This window comes from Sebastes fasciatus, chromosome 10 (genome assembly GCF_043250625.1).
Source record: "Sebastes fasciatus isolate fSebFas1 chromosome 10, fSebFas1.pri, whole genome shotgun sequence".
NCBI classification, from domain to species: Eukaryota; Metazoa; Chordata; class Actinopteri; order Perciformes; family Sebastidae; genus Sebastes; species Sebastes fasciatus.
In genome coordinates, this window is record NC_133804.1 from 11,289,570 (window position 1) to 11,313,372 (window position 23,803).

Consider the following 23,803-nt stretch of genomic DNA (forward strand, 5'->3'; position numbering starts at 1 on the left):
ACATGGAGGTGCAACATGGCAGACTCCGTGAAGAGGACCTGCGCCCTATGTTTATATCAACGGCTCATTCTAAGGTAACGAAAACACAATCATCCTTAGTTTCAGGTGATTATACACTAATGAAAACAGTTATGAATATTATATTCCATTTCTGCTAATAGATCCACCTAAATGCTACACACTGTTCCTTTAATCCAATATGGCTAACTAAAGCAGAGATGGAGCAACATTAGCAGTCATTTGAAGTCATGTGTGAACTGATAAATGTAAGTCTAATATTCACTTGGGAAATATCTGGCTCTTTAGCCGCTAAATGCTCCACTGTGTTCACCAGCTAGTCGCTAACTTTGTCTCTCAGCTCTTTGGTGCTGAGAAGGTTCATTAGATTTATTAGAGCTTTTTTTACTGAAAACATCTGCCTGCTGCTGCTGGAAATGACGCTGATGAGAGTGGTGAGAATGAATCAAAACAGTAAAGTTGCGGGTCATAAAACCAAAAATAATAAGTTATTAGGACTTGAAATGCTCCATATGCTGAGGGGAACTGCAGAGTCGGGTGATAATTATGTCTGGATTCATCACTGTGAGGCGACTCCTTTCACATACACACAGTTATTTGATTGTAAAAAAAATATTGATTACAGCAGCTTTAAAAAGGGAAAGAAAGAAATGTCTAGTCTCCAGTATTTTGTTGTTTATATGTCAATATTAAGAGAATTGGGTTGTTGTGAACTATATTTGCAATCCCCGAAAGCCGAGTTGAGTAGAAATCCCCATCATGGAATATATATTTAGTTTTCTGGGCTTTTATAGAACATGTCTTTTATCTATGGTTTGCCATGCATACACTTATTGTATATGACTTAAGTGCAAAGAGCACAGGCCCATCACACTCCGATACCAACAACTTTATTGACGCAATAATGTCTTGACAAGTATCAAAAATTATTTAGAAATTTTATGTTACCATTTTTCCCCAACCAACCAGTAGGAGACCTAAGGAATCAACCATGTAATACTAGCTTGTCGCGAAGGAGGCTAAATAACGCTCCAAACTTGTGCTAAATTGTGTAGCGGAAAAACTGCCATGGCCATTTTCAAAAGGGGTCCCTTGACCTCTGACCTCAAGATATGTGAATGAAAATGAGTTCTATGGGTACCCACGAGTCTCCTCTTTACAGACATGCCCACTTTATGATAATCACATGCAGTTTGGGGCAAGTCATAGTCAAGTCAGCACACTGACACACTGACAGCTGTTGTTGACTGTTGGGCTGCAGTTTGCCATGTTATAATTTGAGAATATTTGCTATGCTGAATGCAGTACCTGTGAGGGTTTCTGGACATTATTTGACATTGTTTTGTGTTAATTGATTTCCAATAATAAATATATACATACATTTTCATAAATCAGCATATTTGTCCACTCCCATGTTGATAAGAGTATTGAATACTTGACAAATCTCCCTTTAAGGTACATTTTGAACAGATAAAATATGTGTGATGTATTTGCGATTAATCATGATTAACTTTTTGAATCGATTGACAGCCCTAATTATAATCAAAATTAGAAACTGCATCCATCAAATTGAAACTGAAATCACCACATTGTAAACACAAATAAGACCTTATAGATCCAAACTCAGATTCATGTCAGGTGATTATGATGTTTGGATTGGTAGTCCCTGAGGTTGTAAAGAATGTGATATACATGACTGTATTACAGATTACTTTTATAGACACCAAATTCCAACTGTAGGATTCATTAAGTACCCCAACATATCCGAGTCCTGTGGGTATGAAAATCACCATACACTCGTATTTCATTGCGGTGATTTCACATGCAGGTGCATAGATTTAGCTTGATATAAAACATGTGCTTAAATCTTCACCACACCGAGTGCATCGCAGAGCGTTGCATCAGATATGTCTCTCGATGAATCCCAAGAGCGGCGTTGTCAGTAAATGTTAGTATTTATGTTGTACAGTATATGTATGTGAAGATTCATGAGGACATGCGTGGATGTTTGTGTGTTTGCGAGCACCCATATGCACGCTTGCATGCGGCCATGCGGGCCTAGGAGCAGGTAATTACTGCACTGTGGTGAAACATCATTATTCACTCATCTGCCCACTAGCACCATCTGTCCTGCTGAGCACCACCTCATACACAATCAGCACCACACCAAGGACAACTCCACCCACACACACACCATCCATCTCCTCGAGCACTGGCTTATAGGACACCGCTCATCACTTCACCTTTCTCTCCGTCTATCCTCTATCACTCTCCTTTTTTTTTATTTCTTTACCGTATACCATCTACGCATGACGCTGGTAGGTTATTCTGTTGCTCGTTAAGTAATTGAATTCGGGACTGTTCTTGCAGAGATTCATGTATCACTCTGATGTATCAAGAGCTGAAGCCATATTTCATGTTGCAGTTTCACCTTTTAGCGCACATTAGTCTAGATGAGATCATTAACAGTCAGTTTGTAAAAATTGGCAACGATGCACCCCAGCTGCTGTTGGTTGACTGCAAATAACTTCATGGGAAAATATGCGGTTAAAACGATAAGGAAAAAAAGAGAAAGTAGTGATAAAAGTAGGCAGAAGCAGCACAGTCGGTTAAGACAAATTGAGAACTCGGACTCCAAAGTGGGCAGGAAGAGGAAAACCACAACTCAAACTCTGCAGGATACTCTTTGGATGTATTGAAAATTTGCAAGCTGCAATTAAAACCGTGAGATGACTAAATCTATCCTAATGATGTGCCTTATTATGAGTGTCCATTACTCTCCACTTGCTCCCCATGCTCTAGAGGGAAAAAAGGAACTTTAATAGCAATTTGCAGTAATGCACCATGCCATAATTCTGACTCTGTCTGCTGGCTGCATCGATGGCCGGGTGTAATTGCCGTTTTACTCATAGCTGATGGATTAGAACATAAAGTAACAAGAGAGGAACAATCATGTCAAGGAGATGGATGGATGGGCTCATAGGGGAGAGTGTGTGTGTGTGTGTGTGTGTGTGTGTTGGGGTCTCGTAGGGGGTTGGATAGATAAAGGCATCAAGCTGCAGATTTGGTTTGGATTGCTTCTGGGAATTTATCCCATTTCCTGACATTCTTCACCCAGTGTCATTCTGACGTACAATGTGAACAAACACGAATAACTCACACACAGCTATACACACACACACACACAAACACACAGATACAAAGAAACCCTTCAACATAAAAAAGAAGTCCTAACTCGAACACATTTTCTAATTTTCTAATTAATCCAGTCGTTTTTCAAAGCCAGCTTGGTCAAATAGATCAAGGAGATGACATTCTTCTCAAGTGTGTGTTCATAGGTATTCAAGTGTCTCCAACCCTCTTCCATCTCAGAGCCTTGAACTAAAGGTTAGTCTGCAGCAGCACTTTTAAGATTCGTCCCTGTCAAATTTGATCACCGAGGCCTTCCCGCTTTGCCGTTACCCCGAGGTCAGTCGCGAAAAAAAGCAAAGGGGGAAAAAAATAAGTCAGTGTAGTTGTAAAATGCCACGTATTCAAGCATCAAGGCCTCATAAGCAGCAACATTCAGTATTTTTCAGAGTAGTCGTGCTGCACAAAGCATTGGTAATAAGACAGCCATGCAGAGGCCAGTCATCCATCACTGCCATAGATTATAAAACACTGTATGGGAAGAAAAGACCCTGAAGCCTTGAAGAACATCACAGTGACTCAATTATTATCTTTTTTTTTCAATAAGCTTTAAATATTCCACCTTGAAAGTACACAGCGCTGTGTTAGATTTCATCCCAGTGCAGGTAATTCCTTCTTGCGAAGTCTAAGTGAACAATCTACAGGTTGTCTGGCCCGAATCTGGACCGACATCCAGCCTGTCGATCCCCCACTTTGTCCTGACGCACCCGGACGATTAATGCTGCTTTAAAATCTACAGCTAGGTAAATAAATAAGAGGCCAGGGTAAATTAAAACTCTGATGCAATTACACCACCACTTCCAGTTAACCCCCTGGCAATTAACAAGCTGTCAGCTGGGATGGATAGGGAGTGCGCATGGCAGAGCGGGAATGTGTGTTTGCGAGCATGTGCTCGTATTTATGCGAGTGTGTGTGTGCGTATCCAGCTGGCCATATAACACCCCACTGCTGATGCAAACTCAATACGCTTAATTAAACCGCACAGAAACTCTATCAGCATACTGAGAAGAAGCGGCGGGGTGCCGCCACAAGTGAAAAGTGCTCTTTTATGAAAGGTCAAAGGTCAAAAGTTCAGCCGCGTTGATGTATGAATAAGAATTTCTGATAGAAATACACCTTGAAGGAGACAAATGCGTGCTTCGGAATGACAAGGAAAAAGATTGAATGGAATTGAGAAAGAAACAATCATGAGTGCAGATTCAACTGGAGCCAAGGATGAGTTAGAATCATACAATAGCGCTGATGCTCCGGCAATAGTCTTTTGCAATACATCAAAGGCTGCAGCTATTTGGCTAGAGAGAGGGAGAGAATGAGACAAAAAAGAGCGAAATAAAGAGAGAGGGGAGATGAGAGCAAGGTCTTGGCTTGGTTTCAGACACCCTGCAGTTTGTGTGTGTGTGTGTGCGTGTAAGTGCATGTGTGTGTGCCCCATCCCTGGGGCTTAGCTTTAAGGAGCCATTAAAAGCCAGATACGAGCCAGGCTGACCTCCTTGCACTCCTAACGATTTTTGATGCCAGTGGAAAAAAGCAAAACATATCATCCCCCCTTACAGCCATATTGCTATCATAGCACTTTAATGAAAAAGAATGCAGGGTACTGTCCCAGAGGTCCCAGACAGATAGAAAGGTTAGAGTCTAGAGTTTAGGGGGAATTAGAGGGGGGGGGGGGGGAGGATCGCAGGACATGGATGATGACATAGGACAACATCAGCTTCCTTAGGGAAGTCCTAGACAATATTTGACCTCCTCGGGCCAATGTTAAACACTGTCCAAACCAATGTCAAATGCCATTCGACACACATGCATGCACGCAGCGGCTGTGTATGTGCACACGGTCGCACGCAATCAATCTCGAGCGCGGCCATGCGGGGAGCAGCAGATCAATCGTGGATCGAGTGCAAGCGCGAGCTATTTGCAAAACGCTGTCCTGCGAGGGGGGTAAGCAAACACGGAAAGTACGCCCTCCTTTGTAATGTGCATGCAGATGTAGAAAAGTGCACACATACATACACACACACACACAAGCAGGCATTCTGTGAACCCAGTCTCCCGTCCAATCAACGCAAAGCTAATTACTGTGTTTCAGTGGTGTTATTCCAGCGTGGAAGTAGCTCGCCTGTTGATGGCGTCTAAGCTTAAATTACTGCTTTAATTACTGATGTTAATGTTTTCCCTGCTATTAAACATTTATGCAAAGTGGCATCCGGAGATGTTCAATCCTTATCTCCGCGGATCCCCAGGGGGGCTGCGGGGCTGGAGGGGAGCGGCGAGGAGGCCAGGGACTCGTGGTGGGAAAGTGCCGTCGCTGCAGTTCCACCGGCTCCTCCGCGGTAGTTCGTTGTAAAACACCGGCGCTGGCCTTTGGCTTCGGGCCCAGGGAGAGAAACATGACTGTACTGCTGCTGGAAGAAGTGTGTGCACCCTCGCAAGCATATATGCTCTCAGTAGTCCCGAGGGAATTAGACACACAGGGTGGGAGAGCAGAAAGGTTCTGTGGGGTGTTGGCTTCAGCTGAAGGCAGCAAGATAAAGGGCACAGAGAAAACGTGAGGTGGGAGGTGGACAAGGAAGAGGAAGTCGAAAAGTACTTACTGTACATTATGTGAGTGGAGAGGAGTCAAAAGGAAAGAGGGGAGGAAGAATAAAAGTGTGGAGAGATAGTGAGGGAAATAAAAACATGATTATAGTAAGCCTGCTATTAGCACAGTAAATGCTAATCAGAGTTTTACAGACAACTCATCTTGGCCGTAGGTCTCCCGTAGCGATACTCTCGCTAAATCAATAACTCTGGGCTCCAATTACTGTCCCCTACTGTTCACTCGACTCATTCCCTTCTCTCTGTCTCTGCATAAGGAATGCAGACAATTAATTTATCAGGGTGACATTGTAGCTCAGTGAGAACACCAAGCAAACTACCCTCGTGGAGTACTGTGGCAAGTTTGACAAACTTGATAAATGCATGCAGACACTTCAACTCTCCAGATATCTCGAAACATAGTTTGCAAGATATTCTTTTCTCACTCCTTCCTGTGAAAACAAAAAAAAAAAACTAGCAGATGTTGTCTTGATGTGAATAAAATATGAAAACTCCCCTGGACAAACTACTTGCAGGGATAGCTGTACAAAAGAGTTGACATAAACCGCTAAAAAGAACAAAAAGCGCTGAATTCACCAGTGTCCTCACAATAACCTCTCAATTGTTTCATTTTATTTGGATCAATTTTAGAGAGAATCCACTTGTTTTTTCCCAAAGTTCATGTCCGTGGTGTCTGCGGTCCGTTGGGTATCTATGTGTTTATGATGCAGATATCTCTTTCAAAGTGTGTACTGCAGGGTGATTAGCATTTTAGTCAAAGTCCTGTGAATAAATGCTATATGGAGTAGAGATATATACAGGCAGATAGACAAAACAAACAAACAAACTGTATTTAAAGATGTATGAGCAATTTGCATTTTTAGCCTTGGCTGGATCTACAGGGATGGTAATGACGGTCGTTGGGTCCACCACTAAAATATCTCAACTATATGGATTACCATGAAATTGTACAGACATTCATGTGCCATTGTATAGAAGTCTATGAGAAAATGAGCCTACTTCTCACTTGATTTATTGCCTCAGTAAACATGAGTTTATGGTCTCAATCGCTAGTTTCAAGTCTTCTTCAATACAGCATGATGTTCATTTAGTAAATTATGGTCCCATTTAGAGTCAAATAGACCATAAAGCAGGGGATGCTTTAGGGCGTGGCTACCTTGTGATTGACAGGTCGCTACCACGGCGTTGTCCGGTCTTGTTGTTGTCCGTGTTTTCGTCTTAGAACTTTAACCCTTTCACAGTGTGTTTTCAGTACATGAAAGTTAATTATAACTTTTTTGGTCACCGAAAAATGTCTTATTCGGCGTTCGGTTGTGCTTAGCTCCACCCTCTTGTGTCACTTCTGGTTGCAAAGAACCAAGATGGAGAAGGCCAAAAACCAAGATGGTGACGGTCAAAATGCCGAACTCGAGGCTTCAAAACGTCAGTCCACAAACCAATAGGTGACGTCACTGTGACTAAGTCCACTTCTTATATACAGCCTAACAGCCCGTTCTCATTCCCAGGGCGTTACCGAGGCTTACCAAGGCTTTGTCACGGCTGTCGGCGTTTCGGTACCGCCGCACACAGCACCCTTTAGCGCCGGTATGAAATGCACCGGGCGTTCTATTAACTATAATGTAAATCCATCCGTGGCAATAGTTTAAAGAGCGAAAAAGACACACTGGACAGGCGGGAGGGTCCAACAATCACAGCACTTTCATCCAGGAGACCACTGACCACTGCACGTGTCCCGTGCGTCATGTGATGTTACAATCAGCAACATCCAGTGTCATTATCAGTGTACAAACGTAGTAGTTTTAAACCCAACCATGTATTTCTTTCTTAAACCCAACTATAGTGGTTTTGTTACCTAATCCTAAAGTGACGCCAAGGGTAACTATAATGGTTTTGATGATGAAAATAGCGTGACGTCAAGGGGCGGGACGTCAAGGGGCATGACAAAGCGACAGTATGTGACAAGTTGAGATGAGAACATTTTGGGTTCAAACAGAATGCAAGGCAATTTTTTTGAGGCAATGCATACAAAGTCAACGGAACGACACGATTAGACACAAAGTCGCCCGGGGATGTGCAAATGATGTGACCGCGCAAGTTCAAAGTGTTTCAAATTCGATCAAAATGTTCCACCTATCCCAGGGCTTTTATGAATCTGCTTCATAAACATACAGAGACGAGGGGGGAAAGGAGAGACTGAAGGGAAATAAATAACAGAGAGAGCTGGAGTGTCTGGTGAGGGCTGAGTTCAGTCAGAGTCTGAGCTGAACACACACACACACACACACACACACACACACACACACACACACACACACACACACACACACACACACACACACACACACACACACACACACACACACACACACACACTCCCACACTGTTGCAAGTTAGCTTTGAGCTAACGTCTGTACAGTTGGTACATTGGCTGTTTGAGGCGAATAAACACAGAATGCACAAACGGTGCCCAGCAGTCAAAATGACACAAATGACACATAGAGGGCAAAAATTTGCTTCCATCTCTGTCTGAACACACTTTGTCTTGTTTTATTTAAGTTTCAGTGACACTCCCGCATCTTTAGAATTGTGAATTACACAGTTTGTGTGTGTCAAAGTAAGCATTACTAAGTAAAATCAAGCCTGAGGGAGCACTTTCCATCTGTGCATGTTTATTGCTGAACGTCCACCACCAAGCCTTATCAACGTCACAGCACCACTTACTGGCATCATTTTGATGCATAACAATAAAGTAGGAGCCCTGATTTGAAATCTAAACATATCAGGCAGCAGTGTTGGAGCTCACTACACATTGAAAGTGGGGCTTTTTTAATCGCAGGACTTAATGTTCAACTCAATGTGAAGTTAAATTTTGACATTAATATTCAGGATTTGTTACCTTAATTAGGACTCTCACCGTATAATTATCAAATCATTTAAATGTGCGGTTTTGAAGTGTTTATTCCACTCACCACAGGGAGGACTCAGGCAGGAACACACTGAGAAATCCCTTCAATTCCTCAATCATCCTCTCCATCACCTCCCTGAGCCCTTACTAATGTTTCTCCTCCGCCCAAATAGCAGAACTCCCTGAATCTTACTGCTTGTTGTTTCTCAATCCCGGTTTCATTTTCTGGAACACATCTTCACATCACTCCATGTGTACACTTAGAATGACATGAGCACGAATGTACGCCGTGCGGTGGCATGATAGATAATAGAATGTGTGTGTAACCATTGAAAGGCTATTTCAGACCCAACGAAAACAGGGAATTGTGCTGACAGAAAGGAAATCTCTTTTGTGTTGGACTGGAACAAAGTTTGTTTTCCACGGGCCTCAGGAAGTGCTGAGTAGAGAAGAAGAAGAAGAAGCCTCTCTTCACAGCCTAAAGCTTGCATAGCCAGCGTACTACCTGCCTGTATCCGTTCCTAGTTCCCCAAATAATACATGTGGGCTTCCAGCGACACGACAAGGGAAACCAGTCCGGTCTAGTCCAATCCTGTCTTGCGTGGCTTGGCAAAGGGTTCACAGTCTACTCAGCTCTGCACAGCTTGGCAAACGAACAGCGTCTTATGCTCGCCAGTGCTGGATCAGAATAAAGTATGTTTGCATCAGAAGTGAAGAATTGCAAGGACTCCTGTTTTCAATAGTAAAGCTCTCTGTTCTTGTACTTGTAGGTGCAGACATTTGTGCATATGTGTGGGCAGAAAGCACAGTAGAGACAATATGTTTTAGACAAGGCTGTTAAGAATGATACTTTATCATTACTTCTACTTTCTTTATTGGATTTTACTTGTGTCGCTGTTTCACTGCCTACCACATCAATTACCCCCCAGGTATGATTAAATTGGATTGCGCTGTAATATTGAATTATGTCCTGGTGTTGTTTCATGGCGTGTCATTAAATGACTGGTGATCCTCTGCAGTCCTCAGTTAACCACTTATGAATCAGCACGAACACTCCAGTCCGGTCATGTTGAGACGTGGATCACAGAGAAAAAAGGGGGGAGAGAGCAAGAAATAACTTACGCCAGTGGTACATGATCAGAATATTTCTGTCCCTTCCCGTCAACTGATTCTAAGTGAGCCAATGAGGCTTCTTTTCTGATGAAGGCATTTGGGTCTGTGAGCTGTAAAGGTTGGGGTTTCTTTTGTGCACGCACTTCCTCATTGCTATGCACCGTAGCTTCACTGAATCCCAAGTCAGTGGAAGCTCTATTGTAAGTAGATATATTGTGCGAAATTAAGCTTGTGTACATAGAATGAAAAAGGTGAAGTGATTTTTCTTCTTCTTTCCTTCATCCATCCATCTGCAACCGCTTATCCCGTTAGGGGTCGCGGGGGGGCTGGAGCCGATCCCAGCCGACATTGGGCGAAGGCAGGGTACACCCTGGACAGGTCGCCAGTCCATCGCAGGGCTGACATAGAGACAGACAACCATTCACGCTCACACTCACACCTACGGGCAATTTAGAGTCCACAATTAACCTGCATGTCTTTGGACTGTGGGAGGAAACCGGAGTACCCGGAGAAAACCCACGCCAACACAGGAAGAACATGCAAACTCCACACAGAAGGGTCCCAAGCCGAATTCGAACCTGCAACCCTCTAGCTGTGAGGCGCCAGTGCTAACCACTGCACCACCGTGCAGCCCTCTTCTTCTTTCCTATGAGGAATATAGCAAGATATTCAGAAAATAATTATTCAGAAAGGCCTCTGTGCTCAACCCTGTCTCCCACAAAAGGATGTTCCCATACAACAAAACTGCATAACCAAAATACATTTTGAGGGAAACATATTTTCTCCCGGATTACGGTCGCAGTTTTAAACAGTTTTAAATACGTGATTAACATTGTAAATTGAAACAAAACAAAACAAATACGCAACAAAACTACTGGGTTAGGTTTAGTAAAAAAATCTCATCTCTCAAAAAACGTCAATCGATTCAAATATTTAATCGCGATTAATCGCATGATAGTCCATAGTTAATCGCACATTTTTTATCTCTTCAAAATGTACCTTAAAGGGAGATTTGTCAAGTATTTAATACTCTTATCAACATGGGAGTGGGCAAATATGCTGCATTATGCAAATGTTTGTATATATTTATTATCGGAAATCAATTAACAACACAAAACAATGACAGATATTGTCCAGAAACCCTCACAGGTACTGCATTTAGCATAAAATATATGCTCAAATCATAACATTGCAAACTCAAGCCCGACAAGCAACAACAGCTGTCAGTGTGTCAGTGTGCTGACTTGACTATGACTTGCACCAAACTGCATGTGATTATCATAAAGTGGGCATGTCTGTAAAGGGGAGACTCGTGGGTACCCAGAGAACCCATTTTCATTCACATATCTTGAGGTCAGAGGTCACGGGACCCCTTTGAAAATGGCCATGCCAGTTTTTCCTTGCTAAAATTTAGCGTAACTTTGGAGCGTTATTTAGCCCCCATGGTTGGTATCAATGGTTTCCTTACGTTTTCTCGTTTCATATGATACCAGTATCTTCACTCTAACTCTAAAACTGAGCTCGCTAAAACCTCTTAAATAACGATTGCGTTAAAGAAATTAGTGGCGTTAAAACAAATTTGCGTTAACACGGTATTATCGCTTAAACTTTGACAACCCTATAATAAAAAAACATCATGGTTTGGCTTAAAATGACTACGACATTGAACCAAAACAAAAACGCAACTAATGACATCATATTGGCTGCTCCTCATTCGCATAAAGTTGAGGTCTAGGCTACTTTATGCAAATCAGGGGCACCCGACACAACTCGCCGCCTCTGGAAGCTCCCGAGAAACTTTTAAACTAAACGCTGTTGATCTAAAATAAAGACAAATTCAGCAACTGCGTGGCTTATTTTTCACCTAAACACATTTCTGTGAACTATTTTCGTAATACAATGAGCCACCATATTGGTTCCGGTATGATAGCTGGGAGCAGCAGCCCAAGACTTAAAGTGTTCATCTAATCAGGTGCCCAGTGCCTTGTGTCTAGTAGTAGCCCATCAAATGTCCAATGCTGGGAAGCGAGCCGATCCGTCGTGTCCAAAAACGCCCCTGTGGACACATACCATTACAAAGGTATTTGTGATATGTAAAAGACAATCGTAATCCGCGTCGAAATACGTTTCCTTCCAAACATAACTGAGAATGCAATTTAGTTGTATTTTTTGTGCATCAGCCTCCTCTAAATCCCTCCACTGGTACTTATTACCTCTCAGCTGCAAACATGTAAACACACAACACACAATTGTGTTTGTATTTACCATATATTTCTGAGCAGAGCGCTTTGATTTCTCCCTGTTATTCTCTAGAGTTTTTTTTTTTTTTTTTCAGAGGGAGCGGAGTCAGCCTCTCAGGAGGAATTCAAAAGTTCGCCAAAACATCCCCAAATGAAGGAGCTCAAGTCTGAGAGAACTGTTTAAGTACAAACAAGATAACAAAGATACCATAGGTGCAGGCAAACAGAATCCAGGGCCTTAACACAGGGGGTACAGTACAGTGAGAAACTGTTTTCAAATTTCAAATTGTATACGTGTGGTTCTATTTGAGCATAAGAGGTGTATTTCTAGAGATATATTCCACACAGCGTTCATCAAATGTGCCAGATCTATTTCAGAGGACATTTTCACTCAGTGCACCCACACATGTTTCTATACAGCTATACAGTACAGCCCACTGGAGTGGTATAGATGGAGTCAAGTCTGTTATCCCCTCCTCCTTATTCAGAAGTTATAAAACTGACCTTAACTAATGATTTCTGGTAACCCCAGGTAAATGTCACCAGGGGAATGGACTTCTTTTACTGGCAGCTGGATCCATACATGTGTGTCATATGTCAGGAACGGTACAAACGTGGGCAAACGCGTATGTGTGTGTGTGCTTGTGTGTGTGTGTGTGTGCGCGCTCTGTCAGACAGTGACCTCCTGCAGCCCCGAGCGGAAAGCGCATCCTCAGCAGAACCGCGAGAACGGCGTGAGAAGCCGAGTCTGCAGAATGCTCATAGTTTACACACACACATATACAGGCTCAAGATTTAGAGCATTAAATAACACACACACACACACACATAGCCGTACGCGTGCCTGCCCGCACGCACACAATGCACACACATACTGTAGAGCGGTGTTTTACACGTTCTCAGCAACATTTATCTCTGCTTTATTTCAGGTGATAAAGCCCCCTAATATAACTCAAAGGGGCAGACAGTAGGACAGCATGTAAATGCAGCCATGAAAATGAAAACTGGGCTCCTGCAGAATTCCAACTGCCCCCAAAAGAATCGAGGAGCTCCGCCGCAAGGAGATATATAACTACGGCTCTTCTAAGTCAGCCTCCGCCAGCTTGGTTATGCAAAATGCATGCTAATGGGCGTAGTTATTGGAGGCTCTTAAAAAAAGAGTGCTATAATTGAGCATTAACACGTATACGGAGAACTGTTGTTGACTCGTCGTTTTGACTTTGATTACGGCAAAAATGTAATGATGCATTAATGCAGAATCGTCAAATATTCTTCACGAGGATTGGCCCCATGGTTCAAGACGACCATTTTAATGTATGTTCCTTTTTTATCATCTTAGTAGGACAATAAAGGTCACAGCGTTTTGGTATGGACCAACATGACTGACTGCAGCCATCTGCATGCGGCTCGTGAGGCGCGGATGACTCGAGGACTCGTTGTTTGTTTCCTGCAGCATATGTCACTTTGCCAACTGGAAAATGTAAAATCATGCAGCCGACGAGCTCATAAAATCCCGCTCCCACAGGTGTTCTATAAAGTTGTTGTTGCAGAAGCGAGAGTGTTTTATACTAGGAGGGGTAACCTTCCATCAAGACACTAACAGTCCCGTCGAGATTCACAAGGACGAGGAGGTCACGAGAGGAACCAATAAACGCCGTCTTATCTTCAGGTGAATGCTCAAATAAAATCTGCTCGGCTACATAGATTTTGTGATTTCATGGAGGTCATGACCTGCGTGTTTACACCTTTAAAAATTGGTTATATCCCTGATTGGTTATGAGGTCTTATTTTAAAGTACCCAATTATCTGAGCGGATTATGAGTGGCTTTTATAATACATCTGCCTTTCACTGTAACCTCTGGCTACAGGATTTATTAAATCAACTACTCACTAGTCACATGATGACACAGCCCAATAAAGCTTATCAAGCCCGTTTAATGCACGGACCAGCAGGAGGTGTAACCAGCAGAATCTGTCTTTTCCTTCTGACACCCTCTAACCTCACGGCTGACCTGCTGTCTGCATAATGAGAGAAGGATGAGGTAAAAGGACAGTTCAACAACGGGGGCCGGCCCTGACATGTTTATGGTGACCGCATGACATCACCAGCTTTGTTTGGAGTATTTCAACACCATCAGTCATGGTTATAGAGGAAGGAATTAAACATGACAAACGCCTTAAATCCTGATTTTAATCAAAGATTGGAGAGTGAACTGGGTGGACAAGAAGGGAATATCCAGATGGGATGAAGGTTGTAACATTTGACAGTTTAGTGATGGTTATGGATACAGATACAGATACAGATACAGAGAGCTTTATTTATCCCCGAAGGGCAATTCAGTTTCTGCAGTCCACCGAAACATATACACACATTCATACTGCACAATCATCATTGACAGAGGGAACACAGTAGGTGGCATATGGGTAGGTGCAGAACAATAAAAGTACAAGATTAAAAATTAAAAATCTTCGCAATAAATAAATAATAAAAATACATTTCTGGGAATCATAAATAACTGTATAGAAGGAAGTTGTATGTTTATAATATAACTGCAAATAAATTCAGTAAGAATCCCAAAATGATCTCCTGTTCCCCTCAGCTCTACGGAGCATCTTAGTGTCTTTAAGCCCTCTGTAGTTAGTGGAGACCAAAATAGAGAGTGAATATCGCACTTAAAATTCGACTCAACATGACTCAAAATCAATGCTAATGTTGCTCAGCGTCTGCTGAATAAACAGTTAACTGTTTGTTAACACATTAGCCATATTGACATTAGCTTTACAGGAAATAGAGTGGTGCAGGAATGAGTCCTAAAACCTGGAAATTAGTTTTAACACTTCCGGTTCCCTTGTCTCAAAATCAGTGTTTTTTTTCAATGGGTTTTTGGTTAGATGCTTGAAATAGGTCTGTGGTTAACACAAATTTAAGAGATTACTAAACGTCATCACGTCGACTTGTCCGCCTTTACAGCTTTGTTGTGTTTACTCGCGCTCATGCAACCGTGGTGTAGCTTATTTATAGCCTAACATTAGCTTTTTACTTCTGGCGATTGCATTTACGCTTCAAAAATCATAAAAGTGGTGGTTATTTGTGGAGATTATTTTACGGAACAAAACGTGTACGTATCATAAACGTTTGTTTGCAACAGAGCTTGTTTTCTGCAATAATCCAAAACACAATGGAAAAATCCCGTTGGCTTTTTGTCGAGGGAACCCGTGCGATTCTAACTTCCAGGTTGGCCTACGAAAATACATCATCCCTGCACCGCTCTATACTTATTAGTAGAATATATGTATCATTGGTCTTTTAATGGGATTTAAAGGGACACTGTGTAAGATTTGGCGGCATCTAGTGGGTACCCCTCTATTCACTCCTCCCTTTCCAAGAGCCAACGAGTGCAAAACCATAGTAACGCCGTTCACTTCGCTCAGAGGCCATCCTTACCATAACAACACTACTTTAGGAGCAACGGAAGTCAGGCGTCGGCTGGCGGTATCACGGTTTTTGCACTGCACGGCTCACGTTACCGCAGTTTCACAAGCATGTTGGAGAACTACGGTGGCCTTCAGGTAACGTCAAAAAGGAAGGCAAAAAAGATAAAAGGCTCTCTCTAGAGCCAGTGTTTGCTTTGTCCGTTCTGATCTACTGTAGAAACATAGCAGAACAACATGGTGAACTCCGTGAAGAGGACCCGCTCCCTATGTAGATATGAAGGGCTCATTCTAAGCTCAAGAGAACACAATGATTCTTAGTTTCCGGTGATTATACACTCATGAAAACATAGTTATGAATATTATATTCCATTTCTGCTAATAGATCCCCCTAAATGCTACACACTGGCCCTTTAAGAAAAATGCAGCCTTTTCCTTTAAAATGACTTTTTGTCCATTGTCATTGCTTTCAAAGTTTGCATCTAAAGTTCAAATTGAAAAACAAAGATGTCCTTGATTCACTTTCAGAGTGCTGCCATTAAACCGTTCAATTACCAAACGCTAAAATTTTAATGTTTCTCCTTCCTATGATATGAAAATAGGCCCCCCCATAAATGGATATGTGCTTCAGCAGGAGGGATTCGTCTCCTGCAGAAAATGGCCTCGTATTCTTTAATTCATCTGTCAGACTAATTGTCTACCAAGACAGCCAGGAGCATAATGCATCAAACAATGTTGTCCCAGCACAACATTAGTTTGGCGAGTCCAACAGAGAAAGCAAAATAAAAGTCACAATTCACATTGATAGCGATATCAATTGTGTCCTTCCCGAAATTTCAAACTCATTTGCGGGAGATTACGGTTGCTGAGCATGTTGTTTTATCACCGGGTTGTTAAGATGAAAAAAGGGAAAATATTAGTTACTTGACAATCATCAATCTTTCGGTGAAAGCTCATTTAACATAGTCTGGGGACAAATGTGTTTGCGACCAAACTAGTTACGCCTACACACAAGATGAAAAGCTCGCCTTTTATTTTGAAAGTGGCCATTATATCACAAAAACTTACATCAATTTTTGTCTCCCAGAAAAAAAAATGTAAGTGCCAAAATGAGATGTTTTGTTTGTGTGCTACTTTAGCATCTGCATTGTCCCGCATCACACACCTCACAGACAAACACTCACACACACAAATTGCATCCTGGAAAATTACATCACTTCCCTGCCGCTGCCTGAAAATTACATCTGTCCCTCACCCATTCCACCAATCACTCCCCAGGTCTCCTTTTTTTTCCTCCTCTTTCCCTCTCTTTCGCCTTGCCTCACTATTTTAGGCTTTTCCCTCCACTTTAACTCGCCCTAAATTGCAAGGCCTGAATTGCCCTATGAACAGCGTGGGGTGGACAGGCCGGCGGGAGGTGTGTGTGAATGTGTGAGTCTCCGTGTTATCACCATCTCTTTTCATTTTCCTCTCCAAGTGGTGCTGTCAGGAGCCAAACAAGATATCACTCTCCGCCCGCCCCCCGACAGCGAGTCACAACACAGCATAGAGGAGATGGAATAAAAGAATAAAGACAAAGGTAAACAAAATGGTTGCCTTCCAGACTCCGCTACCTCTGCAGTACCCCACTAATCCCACGATTCCCTTTGTTCCTTAATCCCATCAGCTACTGGGGCCCTGCGTGGCTCTCTGGGCGCAGATAATGGCGCCATGCCGCGTGTCTTGATGAAGTTCAGGAACTTATTAAAGCGAATGCGAGCGTAAATGCGGGTGCGCTCACAGGAGAAATGCACCCTCCTGATGCTACAGAGGTTTAACCTTTCTCCACATGATTCTGTAATTGTACATTTCCAATTTCGCCGGTATCGACAACAAAAACTTTCCTTCTCAGCTTGGTTTCACTCCGTGTCCCAGGATGTTTTTGTTCAGCTCAAATAACCTGCTCTTTGTTTCAGGGTAACTTTCTAAATAATGACAACCTCTGACTTTTAACAGCTATGGCACGCTTTTATTGCTTACATAAACCAGCGGTCAAGGAGAGCCGGACCAACACTGCCAAAACTGTGAATCAGTGTGTTCCTTTGTGTCATGTTGTAATAGGAGCATCACACGGCACAAACAGCCTTACAGCATGCATTAAAGCAGCAGTAGGCAGGATATTTTTGGCATCATTGGCCAAAAAATCCATAATAACCTTTCAGCATATTGTAATTCAAGTGTTCTGAGAGAAAAATAGACTTCTGCACCTCCTCATGGCTCTGTTTTCAGGCAAATCTAGCACATGACAGGAGACATTTGGCCAATCACAGGTCATTTCAGAGAGAGAGCGTTCCTATTGGCTGTTCATTCAACGGAGGCAGCTGTCAATCACTCTCAAACTCCGATCAAATGGTCAAACTAGTGAGTACTGATCAAATATGAATCAATATTCTGTTACTGTAATGCCTATTTCTTGCCTCAAATGTTTTCAGAAACATCTTGTAGTGGACTGTTTAGCTGTAAAATGAGAAAGCTTGCTGGTGGGCGGTAGTTAGTATTTCCTCAACTGATCTCAACATGTCTGCTGGGTCACAAACTTTCTAATTTTACAGCTAAACAGTACACTACAAGATGTTTCTGTTAACATTAGAGGTGAGAAATAGGCATTTTAGTAACAGAATATTGATTCATATTTGATCAGCGCTGCCTAGTTTGATTGTTTGATCGGAGTTTGTGAGTGATTGACAGCTGCTCAGAGACGGCAAGGCTCCAGATCAGCTCTGATTGGTTGTTTTCCTCCAGTCTGTGAAATCTTGCAGACGCCATCAGGAGCACTGGAGGACACAGAGGCACATAATTTTTTTAAGATTACCTGTCTCATGCACTATTTTCAGGATATAGTGACCGTTTTATAAGATAACTTTTTTTAAATCATATTTGCTCCAACCTGCCTCCCTCAGCTTTAAAGACACCACCGACTCGTGTTTTAACAACTCCATCAACTGTAAATCTAAAGCCTCCTACAGTCACAAGTTACTACGCTACGAGAGGTGAATCGGGTGCAGCGTTTCTCCAATTATAAAGCATGTCATCTTACTCAGTCTGGTGTGTCAGGGTGGGAAGCCGGGTCATAAAAGTTGTGTGATTTAAGCCAATTGCTTGTGAGAATCCGGGCTTGTAACAGCTTCCATTCAGCAAACAGGGGAAGGCTAAATGAGGGCACAATGATGCACAAGCGGATTCACAGAGCAAGCCTTGTCTCACTTGGGAGCCAACAGTGTATTTTGAGTGAACAAGCATTGTCCAATATAAATACCTCGCAAAGAATATGCCTGCATTCATTGTTTTGATAAAGAATCGCATAAACCGGCAAGCTGGTGCGTTTAATGAACGTGCAGCCTTAGCCAGACGTCGCTGTAAAGTATTCTCCGCTGCCCTGTTCCGTGAAGTTATAAAAGCCATTGCAAAGTAAAGCATGATGGGTTTGCCACGGAGGCAGCAGTGTATTTTGGGAACAATGGGTTGGGAGGCCTCCGAGTGCCACCAGGAGGTTACAAAATCAGAAGCTCTAGTGCCGCAAACAGCTTGAGTGGTGCAATTTCATGCTCAGAGTAAATAAAAAGCGTGTCTGAAATCAGCAACACCATCTACTAATGTTTGTGACTTGGCATCTCGCGCGCCATTTGTAGATGAGCAAACAGTCTCCACACAACATCCCTAGCATAGTAAAAGCCATTGAACGAGCTCTTCTGCTCTACTCTGTATACTCGGCCCTGTTTATAGGCACACAAATAGCCCAGTGCTGGAGTGATCACATAAAAGTCCAGGGTATTTGTCATGACCCCGAGAGGATTCCGGTCGTGCTTTCAAATAGAAAGTCCTTTCATCATCCTCTGCGAACTTACTAATGTGGAAGCATGTGCTTTCGCCGCGTCCGTCCGAGGCAGCATCCATCTCTGTAACTCAGCGTGCAGAGGTTACTTTAGGGGCAACCTGCTCATTACTCCAAGTGTTGTTAGCCAAAGTACGCACGCACAAATTCATCAGCACACACCAATTTGTCAGAGCCACTCACTCCTGCTTGTTAGCTAGTACTTCAAGTCTGAGAGTTTTTTAAGTCTAGTCTAGTGTGTATATGTCGGTGTGAATGTTCTGCATGTGCAATGCATGCTGAGTGTGTGTATTTTATTGTATGGGAAGAGGAGAATAAAATCACCAATCCGTGTGTCTGTGTAGGTGCACTTGACATCTGCAGCCCGCTGCTTGTACCATTGTCCATCTGTAATTCTTTCTGCCTCTGCCTGGCCATTTCCAGCGGCCCACCGTCTCCCCCGCAGCCGACGATGTGTGTGCGTACGTGCAGACTGCCTAATCTGTTGCTGCAGAGCTATGGCTGGGGGACTGCAGAGGATATCCTTTATCAGACTGATTAGAGAGGGGGAGAGAGGAGCGATGGATGGTGGGAGGGAGAAAAGAAGGATAGGAGAGGGGGAGGGAGGGGATGGAGCCGTCGCAGGTAAACACACCCCAGGCGCTGTTCGATCCCAACACTTAAACGCACGCACGCTCGGAGCCGCAATCCAATTATTCACCGCGAAAACGCTGCTTTCAACAAGCTCTAACCCCATTTAAGAGGTCTCCTCACCCAAAGGATCCTTTTTAATAAACAGCAGCAAACAAGTGTTGACCAAAAGGCAGCAAACCATTGCTCTGCGCTTTCTCCTTTAACTACTTAATTAATCAAGTACTTTGGCTATAATGACCTGAAGTTCATTCTTCAAAGTAACTATTTAGAAGTGTAAAAGAGAGGAGTAGCTTGGGAAGCTTAAAGAGAGACCTAGGGATGTTGCAGCAAATAAACACTGCGGCTCGGTAGTCTTTTGTATAATGATGATATGGAGTATATGAGAAAGTGCACTTAAGATGAGGGAGAGAGGTTTTCATGCACCTAACATGCTAATACCACAGTTTAAAAAAAAAAACACAATTTGCACATGTAAAAACAATGCCTTTCGAAACTCCCTTTTTTTTCATGTGAATAAATAGCATCCATTGAGACCAGACCAGAGGGAGAGTTGCTAGCCAGCGCTCATTTACATAAACACTTACTGTTCAATACACAGAGAGCGGGCTGGCTAAAGTAGATTGACTCTCATGTACCCATCCAATTAAACATTTATTAAACATAGTTAAAGCAGAGATTGGGTCTCATTGTAGGAAAACACAGTTAAAAAGCCGTGCAGAAAACCCGGAATAGACATTTAAAAAATAAGATTGCATTTTGGAGAAGTGGAGGGAATTGAATTCCACCGACCTGTGCTTGCGTCACACTTTGCTGATATGTTGACAAGTAGCAGTAGTGCTCTCCATTTTCCTCTCTATTTCTTCTCCTTTTGTGCCCTTTGCTCGCCAACAGCTCTCCTGTAAACCACGAAGCCGGGGCCAGAGGCCAGTCATCATCTTGTCGTCATCTTGTCATTATCTGATGGGAGCAGCGATAACTTCCTCACTGCCTCCTTGTTGGGGTGGGAAGGGTCAAGAAGTCGGCATGTGTCAGAAATGGAGAGGAAACTGTTAGAGCTCGAGCTGCGGTATATTGATGTCATTGACATATGTAGCAGACTGTGATTTGAATTCGCAAATCCTCATTATAGCCTGAGCCTGTCTGAAGACAGCATTATTAACATAGTGAGAGGCACACATGCCCCCATGAATACTAAAGTCCTGTTTGCCTCCAGTGGAGGATTTGCTCCCAAATCGATTAGGAAAATATGTACTCTGCATCAGTATGAGTTTGAGAACTTGGCATTATTGAAGTTAAGTCAGTGTTTTTCACCTACTCAGCACATTAGCAAAAATGTTAAACTCAAGGTTAACATATTCACAGTGGACATCCTTTTTGTTAGTCAATGATTTATCACCATCATTGTTTTTTTTGTTTTTTTGATCAGTCCATTTTGATCTTGGGCCTGCCAAAGATCACCATTTTTACAGCACATGATGATCTGGACGTGACTTCCAGAATTTGAGTCAGCAAGGTTTTACTCATCGCTGTCAAATTTACAAAAAAGTGCCATTATGCATGCACGCACACACACACACACACACACACACACACACACACACACACACACACACACACACACACACACACACACACACACACACACACACACACAGCCCTGTGATCTCCAGCTTTGGCTTGCCCTTGCTCTTCTCTCTGTTTGCAAACAGAGCTGCCCTGGAAGCCTCTGGCTGGCCTCCCCGCTGCTAATCAGAGCTCCCACACACACATGGCCTTCTAATGCCGCTGCCACAAACACAAGTGCAGTAGGGGAGAACGGGGTTGGTCGTCACACTTCTTACTCTCATTTGAATCCCTCAAAAACTGTGTCCTTTATAGATTCCCTTTCAATGTGTAATGGAAGCCTAAAGTGTAAGGGAGGAATCTACTTAAGCTTATTCTGTTCACAAGATAGGGACTGTTAAATATGTCTTGCGCACTTGTGACAACCATCCCCATCTTGGAGTTGTTTGTCAAACACTATGGGGTTGGTTTTCCATAGGTTATTTCAATGTGGAAAAATATAAAATGGAGACAATCTTAAAAATGCACCACCTGAGCCACAGCGACTATGGCTTGTACAGACTGCGAAAAACTCACTCGGATGATAGCCGAACTGGAGCTAAGAGTCAAAACCCTCATAGAGATCAGAGAGACCGAAGACTTTATTGACTCCATGCTATCTAATAGCCCGGAGGCTAAGCTACAGGCAAATGAGCCACCCTTGAGGCCGGCTTTCTCCCCACCGGCCAGTGGACCAGATGAGGCATGGCCCGCTCCCGGAAAATGGATTAACACCCAGGACAACAAACGGAAAAAGCGAGGCAGAAACTCTTCCCGCATCGCCTCTTTTCCTGTCCCGCTCGGAAATAGATTCGAACCACTGGGGACTCTCCAAGATGAACAACTCTCCACACCCAAGGCGAAAAGGCACAGGAGTGCTAGCCGCGCTGCTAACGAGTATAAAGGGCCCGGATCCCCGACACACCGTGACGGTAGCTACTCAACACCGACACGTCCTCATCTGCTGCGCCCAGGAGTCCCCCATTTCACTCCAAGCCCCTCTCGGACCACTCGGGGCACTCTTCGACCCCTTATCCAGCCTGATCAGACAACAGTACCACAGGACTGTCCAAGACTAAGGTATGCTAACTCTACTAGCATAAGTGCAGAGGCTACTCATAGCCCACTAGCACTCAGAGGAGCTAACGCTGCTAGCACTAGCCAACAGATAGAAGCTAATACAGCTAGCATTGGCACAGGGGCTAACCATGGTCCAGCACAGGGTGCTATCAGTGCTAACCCAAACAACCCACGGATGGCCACTGTCTTGATTGGAGATGCCATGACAGAACATGTTAAACTGCCAAAGACAGAAAACCTCTGCCTTAGCAACACATCTGTTGAGGAACTGTCGTCAGAGATAAAAACAATCCTCAACAATAAACCAAACAATACCAAGATTATCATCCACACTGGCTCGTTTGACATCCTGCACAAAAAAAACTGGCACTGAGATACTTAAAAAACATTTCACCCAGCTACTGAACACACTAAACAGCTATCAAGATGTATCCATCAGTGGACCGATTGCATGTTTTCGCAGAGGAAAAGAAGCCTTCAGTCGACTCCTGTCTTTCAACACATGGCTGGCATCTGTCTGTTTTACACACAAACGGAGATTTATTGACAACTTCAACGTCTTTTGGAACTGTGCAGACCGTTTTCAAGCTGATGGACTCCACCCAAACCATAGAGGGTCTAGGCTACTAACAGCAAACATAAGTCACGCGCTCTCGACCACCTCAAACAGCCAGAATCAAGCATCACTCCCTACCCCTGCTGTGTCTAAGTTGACTTACTCATCCCAAACCTCCTCCCATGGAACAGAACAGAACACTCAAACAACCTCCTGCAAGGACACGAGCCCTGCACAGTCCCTCACCTCCTCAACAAATTCCCCTCTGATAGCAAGCCACCTTGAACTCAGTGTTATGGACTTTCAGCCTGAAGAAAAGCAACGTTAGGACAGCCACCATGCTATTTCATTAAACATACCGGTCATCATAAACAGCAAATGGCATGGTAAAATGCGTGGTTATAAACCTGAAACTCGTCCTAGAAGTCTGAAAACTATCCATGTTACAAATATATCTCCTCCTGTTTTATCTATTAATACCCCACAGATGAAACTGGCCCTTCTTAATGTCAGATCTCTAAATAACAAAACCTTTCTAGTTAACGATCTGGTCAAAGAAAACAACTTAG

General features: G+C 43.2%; 1 long non-coding RNA gene across 1 annotated transcript in view; it reads right to left on the bottom strand.

Annotated features, from left to right (window-relative positions):
• Positions 1 to 23,803, bottom strand: part of LOC141775100 (uncharacterized) — a 54,304-nt gene that overhangs the window by 25,582 nt on the left and 4,919 nt on the right. The window contains exon 2 of the long non-coding RNA XR_012595554.1: positions 20,786 to 20,987. This is a non-coding gene — a long non-coding RNA (uncharacterized LOC141775100). The remainder of the gene's footprint in view (positions 1 to 20,785; positions 20,988 to 23,803) is intronic.